Source organism: Crassostrea angulata, chromosome 2, assembly GCF_025612915.1.
Source record: "Crassostrea angulata isolate pt1a10 chromosome 2, ASM2561291v2, whole genome shotgun sequence".
NCBI classification, from domain to species: Eukaryota; Metazoa; Mollusca; class Bivalvia; order Ostreida; family Ostreidae; genus Magallana; species Magallana angulata.
This window is the reverse complement of record NC_069112.1, coordinates 39,018,861-39,043,164: the sequence shown is the minus strand read 5'-3', so window position 1 is coordinate 39,043,164 and position 24,304 is coordinate 39,018,861. Positions and strand designations below refer to the sequence as shown.

Here is a 24,304-nt window from a genome sequence, read left to right as displayed (position 1 = left end):
GCTTACCAGGAACTAAACCAGGCAAAGGACGCGCACGACCTAACAAATCCAACAAATTTACCAGAACAGCTTACTTCCTGGAAGAAAAGCCTGAGTGTATTCTAGTAACATATTCTGGAGATGAAAAAATTTACATCCCGCTTACTCATGGAAATTCAAAACAATCAAATGCCACAGAGTATGTGAGATCAACCAAATCAGTGCTTAACGAAATAAAGAATGCACAAGGCAAACCTATGAATGTGTACAGAAAATTATCAACACGACCAAATGTTTGTGGTGAACATCAGGGTGTTTTAAATCCTAGAAATCTTAAACAAATCCAAAATCACCAGGCCATGAAAAAGTCAAAAGAAAAACTGGGCAAAGATGACATTTACAATTTGATCCAGTTAGCATACCACCTTGAAGGGTTTGTAGCAGAAATAACAGTTTTCCCAGATCTCCTGACAATATTTGCCTTGCCGGAAATAGTCAATACATTTGTAGAACTCCTTCAGAGCAATGCTAACACTCCTGTATGTCTTGTGTATGACACAACTTTTAACTTGGGCGACTTTTATGTGTCCCCACTGGTTTTTAAACATGTGCTATTTGAGGGTACACCATGGATTCCATTGGCTTTTTTGATCCACGACAGGAAACTCCAGAAATGTCATAACAGGTTTTTCGAATTTTTGGCAGATAGAATTCCTCTACTAAAGTCAAAGAAGATTCCATTTGTCACGGACAAAGAACCCGCACTTACTAAATCTGCGTTGAAATATTTCCCACAAATGCAGGTTCTCCATTGCTGGAATCACCTAAAAAGAGACTTTAAGGAGGAACTTCGTAAATTAGAGGCTGGTCAAACAGAAACAATAGTTTATCTCTCAGATTGGAAAAAAATGGCTCAATGCGAATCAGAAGACGAGTTCTATATGACATATGAAGACCTCACATCAAAATGGACAGCGAGTGTCAAATTATACTTCGACAAGTACATGAAAAGCGATCTGCTGAAATATTCGGGGCGCTGGATTATTGAAAAATTTCCAGGTCTGTACGACCCCTACTCCGGCATAACAAACAACCCATCTGAGAGTATAAATGCAGTTTTAAAACGTATGAATGGATGGCAAGAACTCCCAGTGGACAGTATGATGCTTAGTTTGTACCATCTACAGAACTTTTACCATCTAGAAATTCAAAGGGGTCGTGCTGGATTAGGCAATTATAAGCTTAAGACAAAGTATAGAGAGGCCAAACTAGAAAAAGACGAAATCAAGGTTCCGATCAAGATTATAGATCCATCTGAAATTATTCAGTACGTACGCTCTGTAATATCGGAAGTTGTTCGCCCGAAGAAGGACCAACCCGAAAAGGAAAAAACAAGTACCCAAACTATCGAAAATAAGGAAAATGAGTCCATGGATTTAGAAAGTCCTCTCAAGAATCTTTCCCACAATGACTCTTCCGCCTCATCCACTCCTTCAAACGCAGCCACGTTCACAGCTTTTGATGAAACAAAAACCCACGAGAAGATGTCGGTTAAATTTCAATTGTCAGATTCAGAGGTAGATGATGATATGCCAGAAGCTGGGAGAAAACATGCGGACAAAAACTTAAGTCAGAAATCTCTTGCCAAATTTGTTGTAGATAATAGTGGTGTAACACATGTGCCAGAGTGTGGTGTGTACATAGTAAAGGGACATAATGACAAAAAATACTGTGTGACATTAAATCCTGAGACATGCCAATGCCCATCACTATCTCGATGTTATCACATCATTGCCGTTAAAATGTTTGCTGGTCTGTCCTTTGATGACGAGATAAAAGACGTAAGCTTAAGAAGCCTTTCCAAGAGAAGTAAGAAAAGAAGCGATAAAAAATCTGGAAGAAAATGCCCGAGAAAAAATGATCTTGACATCGTAGTGACGCCTGCGCCTGATTCAGCTATAGAAAATACAAGAAATAAAACACCAAAGTCAAAAAAGAAACTAAAGTTTTCCACTCCACTTCCATCACCGACATGTGAAGAAAACAACACACATGGCAACTTACCATTCAAAAAAAGAAAGACTTCACCAATAATAAAGACACCCGAAGTAAAACTTCCAGCAAAAAAGAGAAAACTGACATTGGAAAACATAGTTGTAGAACCATCATCTCCAACATGGGTAGGCCGGCTGACATCAAGGCACAAAGATAAAATTGAGAATAACCAACCATTGTGTTCGGATATTATTAATGAGGTACAAGAAATTCTACAACAGCAGTTTCCGGACATTAAAGGCTTACAACCAACAGAAAAAACACCAATCTGGGAGGAGAAAACAAGTTGCTGGAAGTACGGGCTTAAATTTAATAACGTCATGTCACCTGCCATCCAGATTCACCATAATGGAAAATTTCATTGGGTGACCTCCGTGAAACTGGATGGACAGATCTATGTACTAGACAGCATGTCCAACGGCAAAATTACACCTTCACTACAGATTCAATTAGCTTGTTTGTACGGCACTGACTACAATTTAATAACTGTACGTCTTCCGCAAATTCAACAACAAACAAATAGCATTGACTGTGGTTTGTTTGCCATCGCAAACGCAGTCCAATTCTGCTACAGTTATTACCAGGGAAGTGACCTCTTGATGTATGACGCTACTTACTTCCGGCCACATCTCATACACTGCCTTGAGACGCGCCGATTCACTCCTTTCCCTAGGATTGAGACAAAGGCCAAATTAAACAAAAAGAAGATGACATACATTGATGTTCAATGTGACTGTAAGTGCAGACTACCAAATCTTTTAGAAGAAATGGTAGGATGTGATGCGCCCTTCACTCGTTGTACCAGTTGGAGGCATCGCTCGTGTGTCGGTATAGATGAAGAGAGTGATTGGTTTTGTACTCCACATCGTAATTAGTTTAGGAAAGCAGCAATGAAACAAACTAACCAAGTAAAAAAAAAATTTTATAAAAAAAATGGACCCCGATAAGAACCACGTCCTCGTCGTGGGGTCTGGAAACAAACTTGAATTTCGATACACATGTAATATTAAACTTGTGTATCAAAATTCAAGTTTGGCTGAGAGTTCTTACTTGAGAAAAAATTTATTATTATAATAAAAAGTTATGAAATAAAAAAACACAACTACATCGACACAAAATTTCAGGTCATCCCATAGTTTCAGGTCAATTCAAATTTTCAGGTCAACTCAAATTTTCAGGTCTTTCGTATTCCTGTGTAAATAAATGATCATTATGATATATTTTAACACATATATACCTGGAAATGTGATAATAACTTACAAATAGACATTAAAATTGACACATAACAGAGAAATGTATCAATTATATAAAATTTCAGGTCATTTGAAAATTTCAGGTCAATTAAAATTTTCAGGTCTTTCGTATTTTTGTGTAAATTACTGGTCATTATGATATTTTTTCAACACAAATATACCTGAAAATATGATTTAAACCACCACAACGTACTTTTATTTGACAAAAATCTTTTAAAATCTTTTAAAAGTATCTTTTATATAAAATTTCAGGTCTTTCAGGTCTTTCAGGGCATTAGTATTTCAGGTCTTTAGTATGTCCCATTTCAACTCGCCATGTTTTGACTGCGAACAAACAGCTGATAGCGGTGTGTCTACATTTTAAAAAAAAGCAAGGCCTGCAAGACGTCGATAGTGGAAATTTCAGCTCAACTAACGTATGACAGATTATAAAGGTATGTTTCAATACAGGATATGTCGTATTTACTTTTTCTTTTCAGAGTATTTGCACTTAGTCTTTTCAATCTAATCCGAGATTCCTCTGACTCTAACCTCCGCTTTTGAAGTACGTCACAATATAAAAGCGGGCGTTAGAGTCAGCGGAATCTCGGAATATTATCTGTCCAGTGTATTTTCACGGTAGCTGCAGAACTGTAGCTCTCCGGGAAAAAATAATGACAGACCGGAGAGCTACAGGGCCACCCATTGAAAAAATTGTACATGTATATTTATTGCGCAGAAAAACGTGCGCTAGTTTTGGACTGATTTACCTTATTTATACGCAAATTCTGTGAAAACAATTAGTACCATTAAATTCTTCATGCAATTTACTACTGATATCGCCTCTTTATTTGCCTCAGACTTTCTCCGAAACACGCTACCGACCTCGGGAAATCAAGTATGTTGAATTTACATCGAGATCGAGAGTCGCCATTTTTACATGTAAACAAAGTGGACCACATGAATTTACGGGACTGGTGATGGTGTTTAAAAGACTATCCGAGGCAAGTGAAGAAAGGATATCAGTAGTAAATTGCATGAAGAATTTAAAATTAAAAGCGGTGGGAGTCCTAAGGTACACAAGAATAGAATGTTGTAATTAGAGTGCATGTATGCATGATGATAACTTTACCGAAATATTTAAATATAGCAGATCTTTACAATATCGCCTTCACTGAATTTATAAATTAAAAAACTCAGGCTTGTGTTTAATTAAATAAATATATTTGACAAAGTAAATATTCAATCTAATTAAAATTAGACCTTTTGTCTCGCTCTCTATATGGTTATTGCTTGTGTAACAGGCATGTAAAACAGAGTGCGAGATGAAAAGTCTCAAATTTCATATTATATCAAGCTCAGAATTTAGGTCAATGTTCCATGATATCTATTAAACAGTCTTCTCAAGATATAAGTATTTCACAGAATCATTGTAATTTGAGAGATTAGATTATCTTTTATACATATTGATTCATTTTAGGTAAGCTTTACATGCATATCACATCTACATAGTATGTAAATAATTTTTACTGCATGTGCCTCAGATCTCTCTCTGTCTCTCTCTCTCTCTCTCTCTCTCTCTCTCTCTCTCTCTCTCTCTCTTTTAATCTTGGCAAAGACTCATGAAACTGTCAGAGGGCATCTTAATTTTATGACAAAAATATCTCGATCTTGTAAAAGAAATCCAAAGTGCATTGAATTTTAAAATGAGCATGTATTATTAATCCCTCATTTTTATGCGCATTATACATAGTATTGTTTTTAAAACATGTAATTCGTAAGAAAAAAAAACCCTCGCTAAATTTATTCACAATAAACCCCAGTAGAATTGACAAAACATGGTATACACGTAGCAGAAGCTTATACTTTGACACTGTTTGGATTGGTAATATTCCTTTGTAGTTTATGAATTGAAATATTGCTGTCGCTTTTCAAGTAAAACAAACTCTCTCGCTCACTCCTGCTCTCGCTCTCTCTCAATCTGATATGTCTATACCCAAGAAATTATTTAAATGTTATGATATTATGACTTGATATGCACATTTTTGTTTTTGTACTGGCTAAATGTTAATGTCATATATTTGGATATGTCATACTTATAACACTGCATGGTCAGTGTATTTTTTCCAAAAATATTATGTATATGTTAATGTAAACACAGCTATTACAAGTACATGTATGTTAACACAGCTAATTTATTTTTTTTTTATTTCAGCTTAAAGCAGACTCTTGTTACCACATGGCTTTTACCTGTTGATTCTTGTGGTTTCAGCTCTTGAGGTTAACCTGTCACCTCTACCCACATGCATATTCCTTGTGTTCTACAGACTATCTACCGGTAATTCAAATTAAATCGGATAATGCATGAACAATAATGGAACTTTAAGAAAGCATCATGTCCTATTGTGGTTTGTTCATGTTTGATAAGAAATTATGAAAAACAAAATTAAGGCTGTTTAAAGAAATATAATTGTTGTGAAAATTTGTTTTTCAATAAAAGTATGCAATTATGTTTCCTTCATTTTTTATTTTATAAGGATATTTAGATGTGTTTACATAGTTGTAAAATCACCCAAACTTTCCAATTTTCTCCATAAGATTACATGTAGGATATGTAAATGTACATTTGACTTTTGAATAACACCAGCAATGATAATTACTTTTGAAATGAGCAAGAAACAATCTATTTTCATCCTTTTAAGGTATATATGCATAAAAAAAGTAGAAAAAAACATGTCAAATTTGAACATTTTTAATGGAATTCTCCGCCGCCTCCAGCTACCCGGGTGTGTTTGAATTTAATTTTATATAAGGCAGATGTTGAACTTGTTGATCTTACTGTTTTATCATGGTTAAAAAGAGACTAGAAACCAGAATAGATTAGATATTTTATAAATATGATTGTTAACTTACTTTTTTTCATGGAAAAAAGAAATCACATGCAGGAATACTTGTCTATTTAATTATTAAAATGCTACAAATCATTCAAGAAACATAAAAAGATCAAATTTTAGTATCATTGATGATTGTTTTCAAATATGTGTGAGAAATGACTCATAGAAATTGCCACAAGTTTCAGAAAATTAGGTAAAAGATTTCAAACCATGACTTTTTATGAAAATCAAAAGATAGGGGGTGGGTATACATGTAAGGGCATTTCTAAGTTATGTGATGCTTTTATCAAGATTATATCATGTAGATGTATGTTGTATTGAATAAGGTTTCTTATTAAAGGTGGTTGAACAACAATTGACCTCTAAAAGGTCAGGTAAAGATGTTTTACTAAGGAGAACCCTGTAAATCTGTGTTGAGTAAAAGAAATTGGAAATGGTGGGTTCACTTAATTGGCCATATGTTTATTAAACCTCAATGGAATTGTCAATATGTGGTATACTTTTTTCTCAGAATTGCATTAGCTTTCTTATTCTAAGACAAAGACATCTGTTCATAAAATGTACTAAGTTAAAGGTAGCAAGGGACCATTCGGATAAAGTACCCGTTAATATTTTTGTAAAATTAAGGTACATCACTACACCTAGACTTATACTTTTTAAGACACTACTTCACAAGATGGCGATTTAAATGTTTTGTTGAACTCTTAATATCGTTTGATTGGGTTGTATACCGTCATAGCTTAATGGTTAAAGTATTGGGTTTCTAAAGCGTTTGAGTTTTAGTCCGCCTGGAGCTTTTGTTACTGTTTATTGAATTAAATTTTTGAAAATGTAATTGTTCATCCAAATTTGCATATTTTTTGCCTATTTGACTTAAACACTTCTTATCAATTATGATATCTATCATAATCAAGTAATTTTCTGCTGATTTGAGAAAATATTTCAAGGTGTTTTGAGCCACCTTAAGAAATGCTGCACAATTGAAGGCTTATGAGTGTTGCTAAGATTCATAAAATGAATTTTAATGATCATCATTAGAGGGATCTCCCTTGTTGGAATTGGTATGCAATATGAAAACCCCTAATGTTTAATACGTACATGCGAATTGAATGGTGAAACTTGCGGCTAAGACTGTTGTGTTGACTTTACACTGTGAAATTTCAGGTTACAAATGGGAGGTTATATAACTCGAAATTTATGTGGATGGGACATTATATACCTATTCACTGGGTATGAGGATGATAGCAAGTTTATTGTCCTCCAAGACAGCCACTATTTCATGGGGCGAAGCCAAGTGAAATAGTTGCTGTTGAGGGGGACAATAAACTGTCTGTCATCCTCACACAACACAACAGTCTTAGTCTGTCTTTCTGTCAGTAAATAGCTATAGATATCTTAATTATTATCCTGAAGAAAACTTTATTTGTTGGCGATGCAGAATTTCTTGATGATAAACAAATTAGAATTATCGGACTTTGAATTTAATGCTGTGATCGGATTATACCAGAGGTGTTCCGAGTTTAAAAAAGGGAAATTGTATGCTGCTGGTGAATACTTTTGTTGACTATTCACTATGGACAGATAGCATAGAAACTATTTCACAGTTAGATGGAATAGCATGTTTATTCATTGTAATTTTACATAGGAAATATTCACAGAAATATAATAAACTTTACATTGCTAAGTTTCTGACATTTGATGGTGCAACAAGCACAGTTTGGAAGGTCAAAGGTGACATCTTTTGTATCTGACTCCTTTTCGGCTTTATAACTCAAAAAGTTTATAACCGATTGAGATGAAACTTTGAGAGATTATGTGCAACTATTATGCCTCTAAGATCCTAAAGTTTCTTTGAAAACGACCTTTCCGTTTTTACGTTACGTCATTTAAACAAAAAATTTTAGAAAGTCATTTTGTCCGCAGCGTTTCTTAAAACGCTTTAAGATAGAGGCTTGAAATTTTCAATGGTTATGATTTTGTCGTTTTACCTCTGTAATAAGGCTCAAAATGAAAATCTGTCACTTCCGGTCAAAACCGGAAGTGAATCAAATTTTTCGAAAAATTGAATTTTTGGATCAAGTCAAAAATGAATATCTGTTTTGTAGAGCTTATTCAGCTTAATCTAACACTGAAAGCCGTTTTAAAATCGGACGATGCATTAGAGATATTGGGGTTTAAAAATTGATATTTCCAGAAATTTTGATTCCGCGTCCTTGATTTAAAAAATAGCGTAATGTTCAAAGTAAAATTAACTTGTACAAAAAAAACTTGTTAAGTCGTACTTGAAATTAGTAAGGTTTTTGTTAAGTCGTACTTAAAATCATTCGGATTTTGTTAAGTCGTACCAGGAATAATTCGATTTTTTTCATCTTTTTATTTTAGTTACTCTTGTTATTGGTTTAAGAGCTCTGCTTCTTACATGAACTTCCAGCTTTACTTCCGACATTAACGGAAGACCCACTCGTTGCTTTGCAACGAGCTTTGCTCTAGTTTTTCTCTTATTTTCCTTGACAAATAAATTAAATTATTAGTAAAGAGAGGCAATTAATCTCACACTAAAGGATTCAATTATATTTTTTTAGAAATATTTTACGATTTGTTTTCATTAAAAATTACACTAAATAACCATTTAGGCCACACCCTGCATTAAGAACCCCTTCCTTATACACCATTTGAGTGTTTTCGTCGAGCACTAGATTCAAATCCTTACAATGGGGGACATGGAATTTTAAATATTGAAAGATTGCTTAATTTTCTTTCTTTATATGCAGCCAGTTTTTTTATTCACTTTCAGCAGAAGTTGAGAAGACGACAACAGTAAATGCATTAACACTATATTATTATTTTGACCCAGCCCTAGAGGCAGAATCCCTAACGCGGGCCCGGGAGCATAACATTTTAAATTGTGTAAGAGGGACCATTAGGTCAGGAAAGCTGAAACGCATGTGAAAGCACCCTCAGGTAGTGTAAATTGAAAGTTGTGAAAATAATGATCCCCGGTGGAGGGTGGGGCCACAACGGGGATCAATTGTTAAGGTAGGAATATTAAGAGAAAGTATTTTAAAATATTTTTTATTCCATTTTTTTTTATTTCTCCCTCTGTAAAGTATGAAAAGAAACATAAAAAAATTACGCGATTAAGAAAGGTCTCGGACGTTTCCCTCCCTCTGCCCCATTCTTAATTTTTAGGTCACCTGAGTCACTCAGGTGACCTATTGCAATTGGTCTTTATCCGTCGGCGTGCGTCTGTGCGTCGTGCGTTAACAATTTAACATTTAAAACTTCTTCTTAAAAACTACCAGGCCAATCGTTACCATTTTTGGTGTGAAGCATCTCTATGGTAAGAAGAATCTAAATTGTGAAATGCATGGCTCTACCACCCTTGGGGTGCCACGGGCGGGGCCAAATATGCAAAAAAAAAGCCAGATTTTCAAAAATCTTCTGCTCTACTCCCACACATGTGAGGAAAAAACCAGTTGCATGATTATGATGTCCATGAATCCCTCTACCAAAATTGTGAAATTTATGGCCTAAGGGTCAGGGGTTCAGGATCTAGGGTGGGGCCAATATGGCCAAATACTAAAAATGTATTAAATCTTAGAAAATCTTCTTCTCTACTCCCATAAATATTTGTTCAAAACTAAATGCATGATTATGATGTCCATGAGGCCTTCTATCAAAATTGTGAAATTCATGACCTCTGGGCCAGGGGTTCAGGCTCTACGGTGGGGCCAATGTGGCCAAATAGTAAAAATGTATTAAATCTTAAAAAATCTTCTTCTCTACTCCCATATATATTTGTTAAAAAGTAAATTCAGGATTATGATGTCTATGAGGCCCTCTATCAAAATTATGAAATTCATGACCCCTTGGTCAGGGGTTCAGGCTCTAGGGTGCGGCCAAATAGTAAAAATGTATTAAATCTTAGAAATCTTCTTCTTTACTTCAATATATATTTGTTGAAAACTAAATGCATGGTTCTGATGTCCATGAGGCCCTCTACCAAAATTGTTAAATTCATGACCCCTTTGTTAGGTGTTCAGGCTCTGGGGGGGGGGGGGGGGGGGGGGGGGGCAATATGGCCATATAGTAAAACTGTTTTAAATCTTAAAAATCTTCTTCTCTACTCCCACACATGTGAGCAAAAAACTGAATACATGGTTATGATGTCCATGAGGGCCTCTACTAAGATTGTGAAATTGATGACCCCTTTGTTAGGTGTTCAGGCTCTAGGGTGGGGCCAATTTGGCCATATAGTAAAACTATTAAATTTTAGAAAAGCTTCTTCTTTATTACCATATAGATTTTAAAAAAACTTAAAGCATGATTATGATGTCCATGAAGCCCTCATCCTAAATTGTGAATTTATGACCCCTTGGTCAGGGGTTCAGGATCTAGGGTGGGGCCAATATGGCCAAATACTACAAATGTACTAAATCTTAGAAAATCTTCTTCTCTACTCCCATATATATTTGTTAAAAACTAAATGCATGATTATTATGTCCATGAGGCCCTCTATCAAAATTGTGAAATTCATGACCCCTGGGTCAGGGGTTCAGGCTCTAGGGTGGGGCCAATGTGGCCAAATAGTAAAAATGTATTAAATCTCAGAAAATCTTCTTCTCTATTCCCATATATATTTGTCAAAAACTAAATGCATGATTATGATGTCTATGAGGCCCTCTATCAAAATTGTGAAATTCATGACCCCTTGGTCAGGGGTTCAGGCTCTAGGGTGCGGCCAAATAGTAAAAATGTATTAAGTCTTAGAAAATCTTCTTCTTTACTTCCATATATATTTGTTAAAAACTAAATGCATGGTTCTGATGTCAATGAGGCCCTCTACCAAAATTGTAAACTTCATGACCCCTTTGTTAGGTGTTCAGGCTCTAGGGGGGGGGGGGGGCAATATGGCCATATAGTAAAACTGTTTTACATCTTAAAAATCTTCTTTTCTACTCCCACACATGTCAGCAAAAAACTGAATACATGGTTATGATGTCCATGAGGGCCTCTACTAAGATTGTGAAATTGATGACCCCTTTGTTAGGTGTTCAGGCTCTAGGGTGGGGTCAATATGGCCATATAGTAAAACTTAGAAAATCTTCTTCTTTATTACCATATAGATTTAAAAAAAAAACTAAATGCATGATTATGATATCCATGAAGCCCTTATCCTAAATTGTGAATTTATGACCCCTGGGTCAGGGGTTCAGGATCAAGGGTGAGGCCAATATGGCCAAATACTAAAAATGTATTAAATCTTAGAAAATCTTCTTCTCTACTCCCATATATATTTGTTAAAAACTAAATGCATGATTATGATGTCCATGAGGCCCTCTATCAAAATTAAAAAATCTTCTTCTCTACTCCCACACATGTGGGCAAAAAACTGAATACATGGCCCCTTGGTCAGGGGTTCAGAACATGAAGGGGGGGGGGGGGGCAATATGGCAATATAGTGTCAATGCATATAATTTTCTTCTCTATTCTCACACATATGTATTAAAACAACTGACTAATAATAACGTTTACCAGGAAGTCCTCTACTGAAAAATTTTATTTTCATGTCCCCTCAAGGATGCGTTTTGACTCTAGGAGAGGGCCAAGATGGATGTATAGATGTCAATGCATATAACGTTAAAAAATTATCTTCTTTACTCCCACACACCTGAAAGGAAAACTGAATTCATGATTTTGTAGACCAGATCTTAGTTTTTTACCAAAATTATAGATTTCACAGTTCTTTTTGAAATGTGGTCGTCATTACAAATTTATAATTTTTCTTCCCCAGTATGAAACCTAATTAATTAGATGCATATATGAGGCTCCGTGACAAGTTTGTGTATGGGATGTATGCTACTCAGGTGACCGTTAAGGCCAATTGGCCTCTTGTTTAATATGTTCTTACTATAACATATACTTTTTGTGCCTTGTAGATTGTATCTATTTCGTACTTACAATGGTACCAATGTTTGTAAAGAAACATGTAAACTATATCAAATAATATGGTGGTATACGTTTGAGAGACTATCAAGCAAAAAAAATAGGTTATCTTAGATAAAGTTATGTTTTTGTAAAACAAATATATACTTGTTAGAAATTATTAATAAATCATAATAAACAAACACTATAAATTTTAGGAAATGTGACAATTTGTGACGGTGGACAAAACTTGAAGATTATTTCCGAAAAAAAAGGCTGACATTTTGGGACGGCGGAAATAATGTGGTGGCCAGAAAATGCATTCTTTTTAAATGTTGAAATGTAAAGCCGGAAAAAAGCGTATTTTGTCTGATTTCTAATCCAGTCATTGTTTACATTTTTTAAACTTCCTCATTCTTTCTGTTGCAGAAGTCGTTTATTGAAATGTCTCTGAAATGATTCACTCACAATGGATTTTACTCGTTGGTTTGCTATGTTGTGCTCATTGTTATGGTAAATATAAACTTTTGTATAGTTATTGCAAAACATACTAATTTTTTATTTTTGAAATATGTTTATAAATGCAAAGCGTGCCCATACATTAAACAAGTTATCGACAGGGAACTAATTATCAATATTCATATACAAATAGGACGCCTGATTCCATATTCAGTTTGAAAAATAAACCCAAAGAAACACAGGCCAAAGGACAACATCGCCAACCTGGGCAACAATAAGCATGAAACGATCAGCTTAATGGAGTCAAACAATAACCAAATACCCCGCGTTAAGTGGCAGATGATGAGCGATCAAAACTTATATAGCTACCAAAAGCTTTTATAAGAAGACAGACAAACTTATATAAAAATTGTACTGGTATATTGAACCTATGTAAACAAAAACACGGTAAGAGCCTTGTTTACATGACAAAGAACTGTGAGCCTTGTATCTTGCTCATACAATGTATCTCATAACTCTTTCAAATTTAATTTGATCATTAGAAACACATACCTAAAGCAATGTAAATAAAAAAAAAAACCCAGTAAAACTGAATTGGATCAAAATCGAGACCATGTCCCTTTCTATTCATGAAATAGATCAAAATACGGAAGTAGTGGATTTTAGCGATTACTATTTATTTTAACAACAACGATATGTTATTTTGCTTGGCAAGTAGTGTATAGTCTGTATTTGAATTACGCACATTTTCATAATATGAATTCTCAGACTTTTCCGACAGGAATTTCAAAAACCCCGAATGAATCATGTTGTGTAATATTAATAAATAGAATTGATTCAATCTAAGTATGTATCAGTAATCGAAATACTTCAAACAAGTATGGATCAAAGCAATAACGAACTCTAAGTCTCGTTAAACCATGCAGATGCTTTGCTGTCTCCGTTAATCTCCGACAAGCAAGAGATACTCCCTGCCAACACCAGGTCACGTGTTAGCTTGATGTCGCGACCCCCAAATATAGAATAACTCTCTGCTTGTCGGAGATTTACGGACACAGCCGGTGGTTGAACAAGACTATATTGAACTCTGGCGTAGGAATACATTCGACTGCAAAAATATCTAAGTGTTCGTACTATTCAAGATCTGACTATTTTTAAGGTATTTATAAATAAGTGTCATTAAAAAACAATGCTTCTGATAAATTACATCGAATTTATCTATTTTTTTCAAAAACTAAGTCGTGTCAGCGGTGATGACTTGTGCTTAGGCCCAAACACTGTTTCAGTTTCTGTTTGCCATAGTAACTGCATGGGAGAGTAGATTAAAATTAACTCCCAAAAATTGGTTTATTTTGATTTGTGATAATTATTCACGTTTGTAATAACATTGCCCACTATGAAATACAAAGAAAAACATGCACCGTCTAAGCCATGGATACTTCTATTCCTTTCCGTATCACAAATCCCTTAAACCAGAAAATATAATTAAAACCTACCGAAGCATTCCTGTTCTGGTGATATGATAACTACAAGACGAGTTTTATTACAGTAATACAATTACAATGATGATGTGATAAAAAGGTGGATCAATCGTGTTATGTAACAGTTTCTGGAATTAATTTAAACATATATCAACATACTGTTTCAAATGATTTATAGTCTGTATTGTATTTTTTAAACAAGAAAATCTCAGTAGAAGACCCACAACAGTACTCACCCAAAGTTCTACCTACAATGCACAGACAGCATCAATTGCTAATGATGGCGATGTTCATACTGACGATCTCAATTGTGCTCATACTGCGCCAAATAACGAAAAGGCTTGGCTACAGGTGGACTTTGGAGAATCATACAGTATAAACAATGTCAAAATCTATTACAGAAGAGACGGTATGTATTGCATTCCATTCCCATTTTGATTTTAAGTCTATCGGGTAAGCTATTGCAAATGGTTTTCGTCATTTGTCTTGCGTTAAAAAATAAACATGTTTAAAGTTTTAAAAACTAATAGGCCAGTTTGTTTAAAATGTGGCATGATGCATTTTAACGGCAGAAAAAGCAATTCCGTGAAATTTGCCCCATAGGGACTGAGCTAAATTGCCTACATTAGGCATATTTGATTTTTTATTCTCTACATTTGCGTATCTAAAGTAATAATTAAAGTTATAGTCATATAGACTAGGGTGTCCTCCACTTAACCTACTGATACTAATTACCTACTGACTTATATTAAGAAAAATTGTTTTTAAAAAAAACCTTAATCCTTATACCAATATTGTATATGTCATGTCCCCTAATACAGATGATAAAAATTTATTTTATAAGGCACCGAACAAGGTCTGCATTCTGTTCTTTAAACAAACCGACAAGAATGCATGCAAACTAAGTGGGGAGGGGGGATAAAGCAAAGTCTGGTTGTAGTATTAGTTCAGTCAGTTCTGCTAAGATGTATCCAATGAATCACATCACATGAAACAAAATGTTCCTTATTATTTCAAACTGATGATAAAATCGACTTGAATAGATGATAGATACAAATTAATCCATTTGACTTTGTAACCATTTGAAATTAAAAGGGGATGGACATTACAAGTGGAAGCAGTACCGGTTCAGACAGTTCTACTTAAATGTCTCGAACTCATCAGCAACACAGACACCAACGTCACTGAGAACTCGCTGTTACAAAGACAACACGACTGCCCCAAACTTACCTCCAAATATAATAGACATACCATGTAAACGCACAGCTAGATCCGTCATTGTGAAGACCACGTACGACCTACCAGAAGATGATAGAGATGGTGAACACGGGGCGATCCTTGAAATATGTGAAATAGAAGTTTATGGTAATCAAGCTTAAAAATCAAATAGCTGGTAATCAATGGAGACTTTGAATCAAACGCTTCCAAAAACGTATTTTAGATTACAGTAAAACACGCTTATAACGAAGTCCCAGGGACGGCCAACTTAACTTCGTTATAAGCGTAATTCGTTATATCCGTCGAGTTTACAACATGAAATAGAGACTTGGGGAATGAAATTCACTTCGCTGTAAGCGTCAATTCATTATAAGCGTGTTCGCTATAACCGTGTTTTACTGTATTTTATTCTATTCAAGAATATAAGATATATCTTAGCAATATACATGTTAATACATTCATATTGATCAATATTTCGGCATATTTCGGGATGTCCTTACACGTTTTTCATATGTATAAAAAATGTATCCCATGCACTATTTATTTAACAAAAAGCCTGCACAAATAACTATATCAACGTATTCAATTTAGAATTGAAACTAGTTTAATCACAAAACATTAGAACACAAACTCAATATATATATATATATATATATATATATATATATATATATATATATATATATATATATATATATATATATATATTTTTTTTTTTTTACTTTTTAGCTTACCCTCGTGTTTATTTAAACCTGCATTAAGAAAACCAGCATTACAATTTTCTATTTCCGTTCAATCAATTAACAACTGCGAAATATAAAACGTGTTTGCAGTTTGTAACGAACATTCTGATACACCATGTGAAATGAAAATTATAAGGATGCTGTCACTCAGATTCCGTTTTAGGACCAGGATTTCATTTGATCAATATGTCTATTGACAGGTTTTCTAATACTGAAACAGAGGATCGTAATTCGTATTTAGTAGTTATAGACGGAACCTCAAATTTAGAAGCATACGGCAGGTCTACATGTTTAAATTGAGAATAGTCCCTTTTGTTACAGTCCTAGAGCTCTCTAATGTTCGTTCTTTAACTTGTTTAACACATATATCAAGTAAATAACAATTTATAACATTTCCATATTCCATTCCGTTCAGCTCTCCGTTCTGTTTTCCGTTCCGCGTTTTCGCAACACCCGATAAAACCCCTGCAATGCTTCACAATACTCAGCATTAAAACAGTTTCTAATGAAAGCAAATATAAATTTCACATTTTCTTTTCATCTTTTTGACAAGGTCAGGTCTTTACTTTATAGCGAACAAAGCGAGCTCGAAGAACAAGCGCAAGGTTGATATGAATAGCATATGCTACAGTTTCATCAAAAACACATTTTTGGCAATATCCAGTATGCGTACTTGTTCTCGTAGTTCTATTGCCAGAAATGGCTGACATTTAGCACAGTTTTTACGGTTCCAATGGACATATTTTAGTATTGCACAAGAGGGCTAATGCACACCTGTATTGCTTTGTATTCTGTCGATAGACGTAAAGCCCATTTCACAATTGGCGCACGAGCACTTCACAACACTTTACGACCGGAATATTATAGATTCGCACTAGCTCTCTAATACGTTGCACGAGCTCTCGCATACGTTGCACGAGCTCTCGCATTCGTTGCATGCGTTTTAATGCTCGCATCAATTCTCCTCAAAAAACTGGACATGCACACTATTCAGTCGCGAGCGAATGCGATCCAAATCATCGCAGTGCAACGCACTTACATTAGTAAAAAATTTTTACAACGTTTTGTGTACTTGTGCAAGAGTGATGAACGATTTTTAAAGGTCGAAAGATGATTTGTAGTTGTTAATGCGTGTATTGTGCGACTATGAGCCTGTTGCTCAACAGGTGTCGTGTTATCTTGCAACGTTTTACATTCATTGCACGACTTATCTGTAATATGCCATGCTTTGCCACTAGTATATAATACCGGTATACCCTGTATAAGCATCTCTGTTTTAGACCACAATTCAACAACATACATTTATTGCATGATGGTGAGGAAATATGAAGATTTATTTCTCCATGATAAATCATTTTACCCAGGGCATCGCCCGCGGTATTTAGTTTTTTCTGGGAAAATAAATCTTGATATTTTTTTAACTTTAATGCAATAAACGAACAACATATGAATATACAAAATGTGTTGTTTTCTAACAATTGTTTAATTGTTTGATTTCCTCTGTTACTCTCATTTTTTTTCATGATTTCGAATCCTAGATAGTTAAGTTGGTTTTGTGATATATAGAGAACCATAATGATTAAATATTTTTGATTAAATCATACTTGTCTACATCATGTGTTCATATCGGCTTTTTCATTCCTATGAAATCGTCCTGTCAGAGTTTCTAGACCAATGAATAATAGAATAATCATATTGAGTAATAATAATAATTGCTGCTGAATCTCTGTTTGTTCTTGGGCTGCATGTTCTCTCGTCTTCAACTATGTCTACTGAAGAGCGTCGGAAATGGGCGGTATATATACCCCTTTTGACTCGCACGAGTATTCATACCATGGAAAGCAAGATCGCACATTCAATCGTCCGACCACCTGGTCTCTTGCCCGATCCTATCGCATTAAATATCAACAAGGGTGTGTAGTGACCTTAAATAAAGTTTGTAGCTTAAGGGTCAAGGTCATATCAGACCGTGCAAAAATCTTTTTTTCAGAGCATATATACTAACCACTTAGCCCTTTTTGGCTCATGCTTTAAATAACAAAGCTTATGAAAAACAGGTGAGTAATGACCTTGAATCAATTTCTAAAATCAAAAGTAAAGGTCATAGAGAATTACCTGAAAAGTCCTTGCCCGGAGCATATTTTCTCTTCCTTTTCTTCAAGCTTGCTCATACTTCACTCACATAGTGCGTTTGATTAAAGGGTTTGCAGTGACTTTATATGATGTTTGTAAATTAAGTGTCAAGGTCTAATCAGAATAAACAATTATCCTTTTAAGAGCATATGCATACCCTCCACTTAGTCCTTTTTGCCTTAGCCTATACTTTACTTTAACAGAAATTGTTGGTGAATGGCGTGGAGTGACTTTAAACCAAGCTCTTTTTTATTTAATGTCTTTGGTTCGCAATATTCACGACAACGATACCTGGTTTCATGGCATGAAAGCTTTCATATAAATCGGCGAATTCTTTAATCCCGGTACAGGTCCTTACAAAACACGAAAAAAACATACCGTGCTTTCCCTAGGTTATAACGTAACTCGTATTTAATAGCATCGTTAATTATGTTCCAATATTCGGTAGTCAACACGTTTTCAAGTTGTATTAATGCCGTAGTGTGTATATGACCCGTTAGTTAATCCGATTAAAATCTTAAAATGCAAGGGGCGCAACTCAAGTTGCTCTCTAGATAGCGCCACCACATCACCGAGTTTTCGTAATGAAATCCGCCAAGTGGACCGAAAAACCTTGGCTAGCGAAGATGTTTGAGATGGTCACTATCTCCATGTTGTCTAGTTAGTTCTGAAATTAAGAAAATCAACATCTTTAAACCAGTTGAATTGTCTGTCATCGCAATTTCTCTTACGTCTTTGTTATCCAGGTGCAAATCAGGTCAATGTATTCGGCGAATGTAGAAATCTCTCCTTCGTTAAACTCAACAATAAATCATTGCATCCAAATGTTTGAATAATTATTCTGATTAGATACCACCCTGGGCCTCCTATTCATGATTAAAGACTAGTCAGTTCACAAAAGTTTGGCCTAGGTATTCCATAAGCTTTTTTGGAGATCCGCTCCAGACACAGTTGATACAAATCGAGTATTTATTACAACATGATTTATCGAGTGTATAACGAAAAATGTAACTCATGCAATTCTTTGCTAAATAAGTTATTATAACACAGGTTTATAAAAAAAATTAAAACAGGAAACAAACACAAAACAAAAGATAACTTGAAATAATTTATGAATTTTAGGATGTGAGACAACTTGCAGAAATAATGTCTGCGATGGCTTTGGAAACTGTACCGATGGATGCGTAGACGGATACTGGGGACCCCCTGCCTGTAATTTCAAATGCCCTGCAGATTGCAAAGAGCCAAATTGTATTATGTATAATGGACATTGTAACAGCTGTAAGTCTGGTTACTGGGGAAATACATGCATTTCACAATGTCCAATAAATTGTATCGGAAGAGTCTGTGACAAGAGCAGTGGTACCTGTACACAGGGATGCACATCGGGACGGTATGGAGACACGTGTAATATAACATGTAGTCCTTGGTGTGTTGGAGGGACATGCGACAAACAAAGTGCAACCTGTTTTAATGGATGTGTGCAGAACTGGTCAGGGTCTCAATGTGACGGTAAGATTTACAATAGAAACAAACCGAGCGAATCAGATATATATGCTTACTTTCGTTATTCACAAAAGCTAAAAACTACGTCACAAAAGCATTAAATAGGACACAAAAGAGGTATACAACTAAAATAACGAAAAGGTTTTCATATATCCTGGAAAGTTTTTTGCATCGTACTTTCCTTTAAATGTGGGTAAAACTATAAAAACCCTGACCTGTTAACAAAATAAATCTGTTCACTTCTTTTACTTTTCTCCGATAAACAGAATGCGACTCAAATCATTATGGATCTTCTTGTTCTCTTGTCTGCAACTCTAACTGTGTGAATTATACATGTAATGACACTGATGGTATCTGTAGTTTGGGATGTAAGACGGGGTTCCATGGAGACGTGTGTGACAGACAATGTACAAGCAGCTGTCCGTCAGGTTGTGATCGATCAACAGGACAATGTAATGGAGACTGTCCAGTAGGCAAGTTCGGGGAATTCTGTAACAAATCTTGTAACCAAGGTTGTGAAGACGGATGTATGAGATACAGTGGTATTTGCACTAACTGCATTGATGGAATGTTCGGAGACGTATGTGATGGGAACTGTAGCAGTTGCCCTACAGGGTGTGACAGAATCTCCGGACGATGCGGTGGAGATTGTCCAGCTGGCAAGTTCGGGGAGTTTTGTAACAAAACATGTAGCCAACACTGTAGAAATGGATGCATCAGACTTACGGGCAGTTGTAATGATGGTTGCACTGTGGGAAAATTAGGAGATTTCTGCAACGAAACCTGTGATGCTAGACACGAAACGTGTTGTAGTCATGATACTTGTGCAAGATACTGTAAGCCTTACCGATTTTTTAAAGATATATATTTTTTTCAAATGATGTTTTTTTTTAAATTATTTTATTAAATCAAGTAAATTTGCCTTCATTAAAACTATATAAGTCATGTCATTTAAATCTGAGGTACAGAAAAAAAAAAATCACTTAAATATAGTTTTATCTGTGTTGTTATTTTTACAGGTACCAAACACGGAACATATGTCCAGTTTGTATGCAGTGATTACAGTCTTTTGCATCAGTCTGCTCGTCAACATTTTTACAATAACCTGGTATGTTATTAATTATGTACATGATCACAGACTATAATGTGTTAGCATTTTATCTGGAATTTGAACTCATTGAAAACCAAGCAAGTGTTTCTTTTTTAAATGATACATTCTGAACATTACACGAGGAAATGAAAGAAACACATCATTATTAGTTATATGTTAATTCAGCTTAACAAAGGAACATTTAGTATTTTATGTACTTGCATACATAGAGCGTCTTGTTCCTAAAATTGTTTATTCATTGCCTTATTCTTCATCATTTGATTGCGTTGTACATCAATATAAATTAAAACCAATCAGTTTAATAAAAAGAAAATCAAAAATATAAATATAAATATCAAACCAAACATTAAACATTCAACATATAAAATGGAATAAACTGAAAAAAAACTCAACAAAGTCCGCATAGGAAAGATTAAATACACTTGATGATACACCACGCAAGCGCGGGAATTAACATTTTACACATTAATATGATATAATGCTTAATATATAATGTTGAACCATATTTTTGGTTCATTTTTTGCACATACTTTGTCCGATTTTTTCCTTAACTTATTCTTTAAAATTGAAATAAAAAAAACTGCATTGTTGGATATTTAGAGGAGTGGGCAGGGATGAACAATCTAAACTGAAATGGATAATATATACATATACGTGGCTTTAATTATAATTGTTGCATCTGTCTAAAAAAAAATAAAAAAAATATTATGTTCATTTCAAACCAGTAAATTGGTATTTAGTGCATTTCAGTAAAATTTATATTACTGTCTCAAATAAGTATTTCAGATAAAAGACTGTTTTAAAAAACAACATGAACAAGACGCTCTATGTACATGTATGCAAGTTCATAAAATACCCTCATTAAACTTCCTCATTGTATGCATACATCATTTATCCATATAGACGTAGAATCTGTTCAATAAATAATGTTTACAAACTAATGTCTAAGTTTTACTACCAATATGTCATGATATGAAAATATATGAAATTGAAACACGCTATGTTATGCATATTCATTGGCATAATTCAAACTAAACTTGTCAGATTCGAAGTATCTCTCCGATGGTTACCTCACCCTACACATTTCGCCATGATGTTAATTACTCAACCCGTTTCCTGGCACCCCGTTCTAAAAATGTCTTTCCATCAGTACTAAAATAGCATTAATTGTTCCATTCAATTTATTAACTTTTTGTATTAATCAAAGTCCGATCCAAGGTATCTGCCCGCGATGCATGATGAACTCGTCCTACACCTTTCGTTAATTAGTCAATCCGCTTTCTTGGTTACCCCGTTGTGGAAAGTTCTATCCCATTCTCTCACCATAGGTCGTGCTTCGCAAGTGAATGAGTATCAAAACTAAAACCATCCACTGAAGAAACGAATCGACTCATTTTATTTATTCAATATTTGTCAAATCTTAACTTCTATGTATTTTTTTAAATAGGCTCACAATAAATATATTCACTCTCAACGAATTTATTCAATATTATTTCATTGCAAGTATTTATTTTGATCGAGACTATCGATCCCTGACTTGGATCCGCCAAAGCGTGTCTACCATCTTACTCTCATTTTTGTTATTTCGGGCTTATTTCTCGAAAATGGAAGTATGTTTTTAATTAATTTCACAATTATAACTTATCATTTAAAATTCAGTTATACCTTACGGACATCATCTAATGTTCACATGTGTTGAAATACCAAAGGTAAGCAGTTACTCTGGAGCAGGCGTTTTGTAGTTTATTTGCAAAATGCTTTCATTTATAAGTATAGATATGATTACACTATAGGCAAAACAGCCACTTACCGACCAATTATGAAATGTAACTTTAATGTTGCAGGATTTTTAGAAACAAAGCATGCAAGAGACAAGATGTTAATGCAGAGGAAAAGAAGGACACCGATTCCATTTCCACCCCTGGGATTTATGATACAGCGGAAGAAAACGCCGGATACCACGAATTGGGTCAACTCAGCGGACCCTCTCACTACGATCAGCTCCAAGGGCCAGCAACTAATAAATAGACAATGCATGTATATATAGTAAGGGAACTGAGATTCTGTATGTTTGATGCAAAATCGCATCGATAAGTGTGGTAATTAATTTTAATTTGTCATCTATTGTATATATGTTGTAACCTTTATGAATTTTATCGCAGTAAACTTTGTTTGCACATTTATTTTCTTTCTTTTTAGGTTTATTATCAGAAACCATAGCAAGAAAAAATAGTTTGAATGGAATGTTTTTCTTTTGTTCTTTTTGTTTTCAATATATTTTATACAAATCATATCATATAGGTCAGCATTATTTTCTTCCTAGAGTGAAAACCCCCCATAAATTATCATTTCTAATTATCTGTTTTTTTGGGGGGGAGGGGTTCTTGTCATTTGTTATTTAATATAACTATACAAGTACACCTTTATACATGTAATTGTCAAATTATTGATTTGATTGCTACATATATTAGTAAATGTAAAGTCCTTAAAAGATAGTGTTTATATATCAACAGCTCAAGCAGATATACAAGTAACACACTTATGTTGCATTTCATTTTTTGGTAAATATAAAACCATTCCAAGCTTTCTTTTGTTTTACATTATTATTTTTTTATGGATTTTTTAAGATAGTTCACGGCTTGTTATTGTCATTTATTCACTGTAAAACAATTTTTGTAGTATTAAGTTACGGAAAATACATGTTTGCTTGTTTTGAAATATACTGCCAAGAGCTAGCTACATACCCAATAATAATATGAATATTTGCATGGTAAAACATATCTGTTTTGGTTCATTAATTTTTGGTAAGTGTATCAAACAACACTGGTGGATGTGATATCTCAAGGACTATTTGCAAATGCAATTCAGCTTGCTTTAAGCAACCTGAATCGTTTTCTAAGACTATGTATTGCTAAGAATGTAATACAGATAGTAATTAAAAATTACAATGGAATTTATCATTATCTACATGTATATATTACATGGTTTTTTATATAGGCAAAGAAAAGATTAATGCATTTTGGCATGCATAATATTGCACTTATCGTAGATAGGATTTGATACTAATAATATTGCTCCTTTATATAATGACAGCCTTTTTAACTATTTCAATCGTTTGTTTTATTTTCAATAAGTAAAATAAAATCTTGACATCTGATTTATTTTGTCGCATTTTTTTACATGCATGAATATTAAAACAAAAAGAAATTGGGACGTTCCAGACATCCAACCCCCTCCCCCAAACTTATCACCTATCAAACTTATTGAATTGATTCAAATCATTGAAAACGGGACTCATGTAGTGGCGAACAAAAATTTCCCCGGATACCATCTTTCTTAAGGGAAAACAATTCTGTACTAAATTATAATACATGCAATATATTTTGATGATGTAGACAATTTGCTTCAGAGTATCCGTAACTATTGATATTAGCAACCGATGAATTTTAAGGTGTGCAGTACCATTTTTAAAAAAAAAATCAAAACCTAAAATGCGTTCAACACAATCTATTGTCGGATGTAAACGACAACATATTAGACATAATTTACGAATGTGTCATTTTCATTA

General features: G+C 34.4%; 1 protein-coding gene and 1 long non-coding RNA gene across 2 annotated transcripts in view; one reads left to right on the top strand and one right to left on the bottom strand.

Annotated features, from left to right (window-relative positions):
- The window catches only part of LOC128170799 (uncharacterized), a 72,106-nt gene that overhangs the window by 19,124 nt on the left and 28,678 nt on the right, over positions 1 to 24,304 (bottom strand). The window lies entirely within an intron of this gene.
- On the top strand, positions 3,590 to 5,778 carry LOC128170820 (uncharacterized). Its single transcript, XR_008241910.1, has 2 exons — positions 3,590 to 3,721; positions 5,482 to 5,778. It is a non-coding gene; the product is annotated as an uncharacterized LOC128170820 (long non-coding RNA).